The sequence below is a fragment of the Macrobrachium nipponense genome, chromosome 4 (assembly GCF_015104395.2).
Source record: "Macrobrachium nipponense isolate FS-2020 chromosome 4, ASM1510439v2, whole genome shotgun sequence".
Lineage (NCBI taxonomy): Eukaryota > Metazoa > Arthropoda > Malacostraca > Decapoda > Palaemonidae > Macrobrachium > Macrobrachium nipponense.
Genome location: NC_061100.1, coordinates 77,575,148 through 77,583,809, shown reverse-complemented (window position 1 = coordinate 77,583,809; position 8,662 = coordinate 77,575,148).

Below are 8,662 nucleotides of genomic sequence, written 5' to 3'. Positions count from 1 at the left end.
TGCATCAGTGTGATACTCCTCACCCTCAGCTACCACCAGCAACAGCTTATGGGTGGAAGAAAGATGTGGATAAGCTCAAAACAGTACCATCAATGGAGCCTCCAGCTCCAGCAACAGTCACACACCTCATTAAATGTGGGTGCAAGAAGACCAGCTGCACATCACACTGCTCCTATCGGTCACAGGGTCTTAACTGCTCTGAGATGTGTTTGTGTGGTGCCGATGAGGAGGTGTGCAGTAATGTCAACCAAGCACTCTTGGGGATTGAAGAAAATGAAGATCCTTCACTCTAACTGTGAACACAACCACTATCATGCATTAGTTGATGAGAACCAGGACGGAAAAAACAAATAAGACATGTTTTATCTATAAAATGATCATTATGTTTCCAATTTATAGTTAAATTTCGAAAGGAGTGTTTTTCTTAATTATTATATTATTTTAGCAATAAATGGTGTCTTTGCCTTTGTACGCAGAATGTAGTTTGTGATGATATAATAAATTTATTGCGCATTATTTGGGTTGTAATTTGAATATGTTAGAAAACTATACAGAAATCGCCGAAAAAAAATGGCAACATAATTTTTTTGTGAGTTAAGCCTTTCAAAACACAGTCCAACCAGTGGCCAAAAATTAACATTTGAAACCAACGGGAAAACACTGACCCCCACACTAATTTCCTTAGTGATAGTTGACTTATACCTTCCAGCATCAACAGATTCGACAGAAGTATTCCCGGGAGGGTGCAAATCACCTTTTGTCTCTTTTGACAGTGGCACGGATGTCACTGTCATCATTATATTGAACCCAAAAACAAGGCAGAGACCTCCAGCTTACTCGGGGAGAATGCTAAGATCTACGGTCAAATAGTGCATAGTTTCACCAAGGAAAATGAACAAATACGCTATACTTTATTCGAAATAATTGTTATGTAATGCTTATCAAGCACATTACTTATTTATTACGTTTTCATTCTGATAAATAAATCATAAATATCCTACCCTAAAATTCTTGCATCTTTAACTCAATGCAAGTAAGCGATCAGAATAACTACGGCTTATGGTTGCTTTTAAAGCACGTTCCAGATAACCTGCCTCCTCGTTTCATCTTTTATCGTGAGAACAGTTTCATTTCATTGTCTTAAGGTCAAAATGATCCCATCACACAACGGTCATATAGTTTTACCACAAAATAATTATGTAGGCATATTAGAAGAATTACTATATCCACTTTCAAGTATTCAGCTAGAAACCGAAAAAAAACAATCAAGCACAAAGGAACCGAATAACTGAAGATGCACCAAGTCCTGGATTCAGTAAACGCCCCTCAGTAAGGAAGGAGAGAGAGAGAGAGAGAGAGAGAGAGAGAGAGAGAGAGCCAGCCTGCGTCATACTCACATCCTGGACGTATAACTCTTAGTTACCAAGATTTCTATTTGGTTATCCAGAATCACCATTTAACTAAATCATACTACTAGGCATCTAACCCTCGTGTTCTTATTCCAGAGGCAGTTGTGTCCTTAGATTGTGTATTTAACATAAAAAATAGACCGAAGAAAATCATGTTGTCGATATTCAACCCTGAAGATTCTCATACTGGAAGAACAAGGTTGCACCTAAACCTTCCGCCTCCCTTCATCCTCGATCTTACCATCTCCGGTAATCATCACCACCCATCTGGTGGTGTCAGATATTATCGCTGGGCCTACTGGTTGTCAGCCATGCTGCGTTCTTATCGCCAACCGCCTTTTGATGTTACCGTCGCTCAACCAACACAACCAAAGGAACAAGCAAAGGGAAAGTCTAATAAATAGAAAAGAAATTCTGGAAGTACGTCATCTGGTTTTAAAAATCAAGTATATGTATATACATGTGTGTGTGTGTAACAAATATATATATATAAAAAATGTATATATATATATATATATATATATATTATATATAATATATATATATATATATATATATATATATATATATATATATATAATGTGTGTGTGTGTGTGTGTATGTTAGGCCAGTCTGCATTTTCCATTCCTTACACCATCTAACTTCGTTTTGCCTGAAGTTTTAAAACGCCAGTATATATGTATATATATATATATATATATATATATATATATATATATATATATATATGTATATATATACATACATACATACATATATATATATATATATATATATATATGTAGTATATATGAATAATTATCACATCACCGTGATTCATATAAATTATTCGAGCTACAAATGTCGTTTAGTATCTAATTCGCTCTACCTCGGAATTAATATATTTTCATGTATGTAAACCGAAGGGGAATTTTTTTGTTGATAATAATTTCGTCCTCTCGTGGGTTCGAACCACCGCCCAGCGGACAGAGAAGTCCGGACTTCAGTGTTGTTATCGATTCGGCTAACATCACTGAAGTTTCCTTCGGTTTACATATATGAAAATATATTAATTCTGAGGTACAGCGAATTAAGTATTAAAGGACATTTGTAGCTCGAATAATTCATATGAATCACAGTGATGTGATAATTGTCATATTATACTATATATATATATATATATATATATATATAATATATATATATTATATATATATATATATATACACACACACACACACACACAACACTGGCGTTTTAAAACTTCAGTGTCGGATTTGTAACGATTGGGGCGAAACAAAGTTAGATGGTGTAAGGAATGGAAAATGCAGACTGGCCTCAGGAAGGGAACGGGAAAGGCTGCATGGCAACAGCCCCTGAATAGCCCCGGGGGGGGGGGGGGGGGGGGGGGGGGGGGGGAGCGGGGAAGGTTTGCTGGGATGGGATTTTTGAATTTTAATCAAAATGTTTCTTAAGTATTTCCCGCCCTGCTTCAAGGTCACACCATGAACTATGATTTCTCCCATTACTCTCATGATTATATATCCCTTGAAACAAATTAAATGAGATCATTATCGCCCGGCCCCCCAAGAACAAAATTTGAATGCTAATGATTAACATAGGATATGTCTCACTTAGCAATAATATTTTTTAATTCCACGACACGATGGGACATCGTTGTAACATTTTGACAAGGAATAAAAATAGCACAAAAGGTTGCGGTTTCTAAGCAAAATAAAATACATCGGTGACCATAGGGTGCTAGCTGCGACCAGGCAATATCTTCGTCCAACAAGGAAGGTTTGTTATAAAGTTTACTAAAAAGACCTCCACCAGAGGAAACAGTGCAATTCATCTATCAGAGGGAAACTGTTTGCCTTACAAGATTAGTATTTGAGGACTATTTGAGATAGGTCTCAGGTTCGCTATTTTGGATTTTTTCCTCTATCAGAACAAACCTATCTAACACAACCTGAGGCTAACGACAATAAGGAAAAGGCTCTCAAAAAATCCAGTAGGAAAGTGGTACTTCAGAGCAATAACCGGGTCTTAAAAAATCTGTGGATTTTCAAACCGCATGAAGAATACCACGGTGGCGTACCTACTTACTGAGGTACAATTCCTCATTGGTAGTATAGGTGCGTCCACACGGTCAAACAATGTCCGACGGACAAATATTGTTACCATATCATAAGCGAAGCAGGATGGCGTTATAGCGTTTAAACAATGGAATTAGATCTGGTAACAAACAGTGCTCGCAAGGCAAAGCAAAAACCGGCAGATAATTGTTGACTGGTAACAATGTTTGTCCGTGGGACACTGAATCAACCGTGTGGACGAGCCTTAGAGAGAATTCGCGGTGATTCCTTTGGACGCTATTGAGAAATGCATAACGCTGCATTTAAAAAATTTACAAAAGTTGTCGTGCAAGATAAGAGGCATAAAGGCCAAATGAAGCCCGCCATGTTACACCCAAACATCCGTCACCAGCTTTTTGGGAAAACCTTCTGAAAGGCAGTTCAAGACTGTTTGCCCTCTCCCGAAAACGAATCGGGTAAGTAAATCTGAAGCGTGCATACTTCAATACCTGTAAGAAAAAAAGCGGTGATTACAACTTTTCAAGCATTTATTTACCAATTTCGTGTCGGCTCATCTCTTGTAACCTCCAAGTTAAAAAAATTTCATGTATAAGCCGTGGATATTTGATCTAATTTAGGACTACTATGCAGGGGCGACATTTCATTTTTTCGTGTGTGTGTGGGGGGGGGGGGGGGGGGGGGGGGGGGGGAGATTTATTTGAGGCCCCCCTCCTGAAAGGGTGGGGTGGCGAGCAAAGCGAGTATAACCAGTCTGGAGATCCGGGGGCGGAGAGGGGGGTTGGGGTTGCCAGCTGTAAGGCCCCTCGAGAAATGTTTTTATAAATATCAACAAAACAGGAAATTTGAAGAAATTTTATTCCTTAAAAAATGTTTTACTACATCAAATTTTGAGATAGTAAATGAAGATGAAAAGGGAGTGGAAATTTCTAAACAAATCAAGTTATAAACTAAAGGTAGTATTGGTCCTAGAATACATGCAATTTAACATGTTGCATTAAATGTAGCTCACTACCTACACAAAGGTCATTCAAGAAAATGAGAAAAGTTGATGTGAACAGGAAGATCTTCAGCTTGAGAAATTGTGAAGTGATAAAATGCTACATAACTAACAAGGTTCATCTAAGGAAATTTCAAAATAAACATATGCTTCATGCCTTTCAAATATTATCTTCTGCATTAGTGGATACCTCCTTGATCTTACGTTTGCAAAATTATTAACCGGTATGTCATAGTTGAGATTTTTAACAAGCTCCTTTTCTGAGGCCATGAGAAGCAAGTCATTCAAGCACTCATTTTTCATGGTAGTTCGTAGATACGTTATCACTAAACTAAGCACTGAAGACAGTCGTTCATTGCTGCCAGTAGTTACTGGAAGGGTGATGAGAATTTTAACAATTTTAAGAATTTCTGAGTAGGCACATTCTAATGGCTCGAGTTCATCGTACGATTCAAACCAATTCTTAGGCTTTTCATTCTTAGTTAGAAAGTGACTTTGCTTCAGAAATATGGGCATTTAGAAGGTTTTCATCTACGTGCATATCCTTATAAAACTACTATGGTAGACAGTTTCTTATCCTTTAAAAAGTCATTAGAATCACAGTCAAGTGCATTCATCGCTGCTATCAGTGGCATATTATGAGTTTTACTATTATCCATATCATAGAGAATTCTGTCTAATATGTCAAAATAGATTCTTTTGAATAACCTCAGGAGCAAGAGTTTTATTGTCCTCAATCATTCCTACATTTGAATCAATAAAAAAGTCTTTTAACTTGGATGAGATCTTTTGGATCCTCTTGGGTCTGCCTACTTGATTGGAGCCTTTCAAGTTTGTATCAATCTCATATACAGCTTTTTGTGTTTCAAGATTCAACTTATGTGAGTACTTCCCTATTTCCAATTCATCATCTTCATTTTCGAGGATCTCACATTCCTCATTGTGTTTTCATTAATATTAAATAGTGTACTGAAAAACCTCAGGCATTTTTGACGCAGTCCAAGAGCTTCTAAGATCCTGTGCATCACCAAAGTTATCACTGATAAATTTGGTGATGAAAAATTGGAAATAGGGAATTCTAAAGCACAAACTTTATTGCAATATTCATCATGGGGCTAGAAAAACACCTTTACATATGATGCTAGGGGAATCAGTAGTGCATCAGAAATGTAGAAGGAAAACCTTGATAACAAGCTTAAATCATGCAGGTTTAGGTGTCAGTTACCATGAAGTCATTCGTCACCACAATACTCTTGCACAGTATGCTGTTATGCAATCTCCTTTTCAAGTTCCAATGCCAAGTCCTTTTAAGAGTGACTACTTCACAATTGACGCCTTCGGCAACTTTGACCACGAGGAAGCTACTTCATCTGGTGTTGGAGGTTCTCATGACACTTTATGAGTACTCTTCCATGAAAAACCACTAGAAACACCAGTAAAACCGTGCTTATCAGAGACTGGGGTCTTAGGACGGATGAAAGCAGTTCAAGGGCTTCTTCCATGTCAAAAGTTACAGTTTTATTTAAAACCAGCAAAACGTCCACATCTCCCAAGCAATTACGAATTGCCTCAGATTTATTTACTATGAATGAGGACGAGTATTAAAATTCAGACATATTATGGCAGTTTTCAAGAGTTGCTCATACCATTCTACATAGTTCAGAGATTTCCAATCCAGAAGAAAATCTTGAACAGCCTGCACCATCATAGAGTGCATTCAATGTATCTTGCCCCAAAGAAGAACTACATCGGAAAACATTGCATTCTTACCAGTAATCCCAAATTTATCATTGAGGCCAAAGTCTAGCTTCTGCAATGATTCCCTCAATAGAAGAGCACATTCTGTAACAGGATTGCAACTTTTTATGACATCTGCTACTTCTTCTGTTTGAAGGCCTGAAGAAAAAAACATGAGTGGTTTGTTATCCTCTGTAGGCTTGGAAAAACTTGATACCATTTCCAGGGCAATCACTCAACAGCAGTTTTAGCTCCTTGTTATTGACTTTGATACTTTCATTTTGTTTAAAACTGATCTCTAATGTAACTGAGGGTGTATCCATATCTTTATCTAGACTAGATTTAATATCAGGCGCTATGAAAGAACACGCTGCTACCTTTTCTGATACTTGAGGTGTGCTTTTGTCATCTGATTGAAGTTTCCGTTTATATTTCAGTAAATACCCAGAGATACAATTGACGTGACACAGTAAATTGGCACCAAAAACATGATACATTTTGCAAGTGACAAGTTCAAGTGAAAACATCATCTTGTAAGTACAAAGTGGCTTTCAAAAACTCTTCAGTTCTTGGGCTCTCACTTATTCTGTACTTCTGGTAAATTTGCTTATGAAATGGTCTAGATAAGAAGTAACACTTGCTTGAGGACTGTGGTGTCGTGATCGTTTCCTTGCAGCAGATTTCCTAAGATTTTGTTCTTCAGTCGATTGAGATTTGTTGCTTCATCTTCATATTCTATTTTTTCCTTATCATTTTGAATCTTTAAAAGGGACTTCTTATGACGGTGCTGTTGATAGCAGGCATTACTTAAATGGTAGTAAAACACTGCAGCCTCAATTAATATGTTTAAACGGTTAGTAACAATGATATTGTGCATTTTTGCAGCTGCCCTGATTCTTTTTCTGCCATTTTCAGCACTTGACATGCTCCCATCACTTTTATTACACATGGTACATGGATTTTCATCTGGTTTGAAGTCTGATGCACCATCCTTCAACACTAAACAATTTTAAGACACCGCATCTTCATTCATTTTAGCAACCCGCGAAAAAAAAATTAATTGGACATAAAAAAAGTTTAGAATAATGCCTTAAAATTAGACACTTTTAAGTATTAGCAAAAATTTTCATCACTTTTTCCCTCTTCTTTTAACTTCGTAAAGTTCTAATAAGTGGAAATATTTGAAGTTTCATCCAAATCGGGTCAGTATTAAGAGAGATATGACAAGTTTCATAATCGAGCGGCCGCCATCTTTGATGACGTCATAATCGGAAAACCTACAAGATGGCAGATGTCCACCCAAGTCAAAAATACTTACTAAGACACATACTAAACATTTTTGGAAAAAAATTCTCCATACTCAAATTTTCATACAGAACCATACCCAGCAGCTGGACTATCAACTAAACTAAACATAAGCAACTGTCTCCCACAGCGGCGGAATTCTCCCATCGACTGAAGAACAGGTGAGCCTCCCACCAGTGACCCTGATCTTGGGGTTCTTGTAGGCCGGTTGTACCCAAAGTCTAAAGAGAGAAGTAGTACCCGTAAGTTCCTCGTCTTACCATTCAAGTTTTATTTTTCAAGGTACTTGATGACACGCAGAGAATATATTGTTGCATTAAAGAAAGGAAGCATACCAATTTGGGGGAGATGCGGGGCCGGTTATCTTACTAGCCGATGTTATATTATTTTCTAAGGGGGTGGGTGGGGGGGGGGGGTGCCGGTGTCTGGACATGTTTTACGAGACGCGATAAGGGGGAGGGGTATGAAAATGACCATAAAAGTGTTACGTAATTTTTGAAAGTCTTCTTAACGTTATTGCAAAGAATTATGTTCAGTGATATTTTTCCAAAATTGCAATACAAATGTTATGCCATTAGTATTTTGACCTAGTGACAATCTCCGGATTTCAATATTTGATTCATGTTTATACATAACTATTTCGTATTCATTGTTTAACACACTTTATATACGACTATTTTGCATTTTTTTTTTTCATTAATTAACACACTCTATACATAAACTATTTCCTATTCATTGTTTAACACACTTTATATATAAAAAACTATTTTGTATTCATTGTTTAACACACTTTATACATAACTATTTCGTATTCATTGATCAACACACTTTAGATATAACTATTTTGTATTCATTGTTTAACACTTCATACATAACTATTCCCTATTCATTGGTTAACACATTTTATATATAACTATTTCGTTTTAATTGTTTAACACACTTTATACATATCTATTTCCTATTCATTGTTTAACACACTTTATACATAACTCTTTCGTATTCATTGATTAACACACTTTATACATAACTCTTTCGTATTAATTGATTAACACACTTTATATATAACTCTTTCGTATTCATTGATTAACACACTTTATACATAACTCTTTCGTATTCATTGATTAACACACTTTATA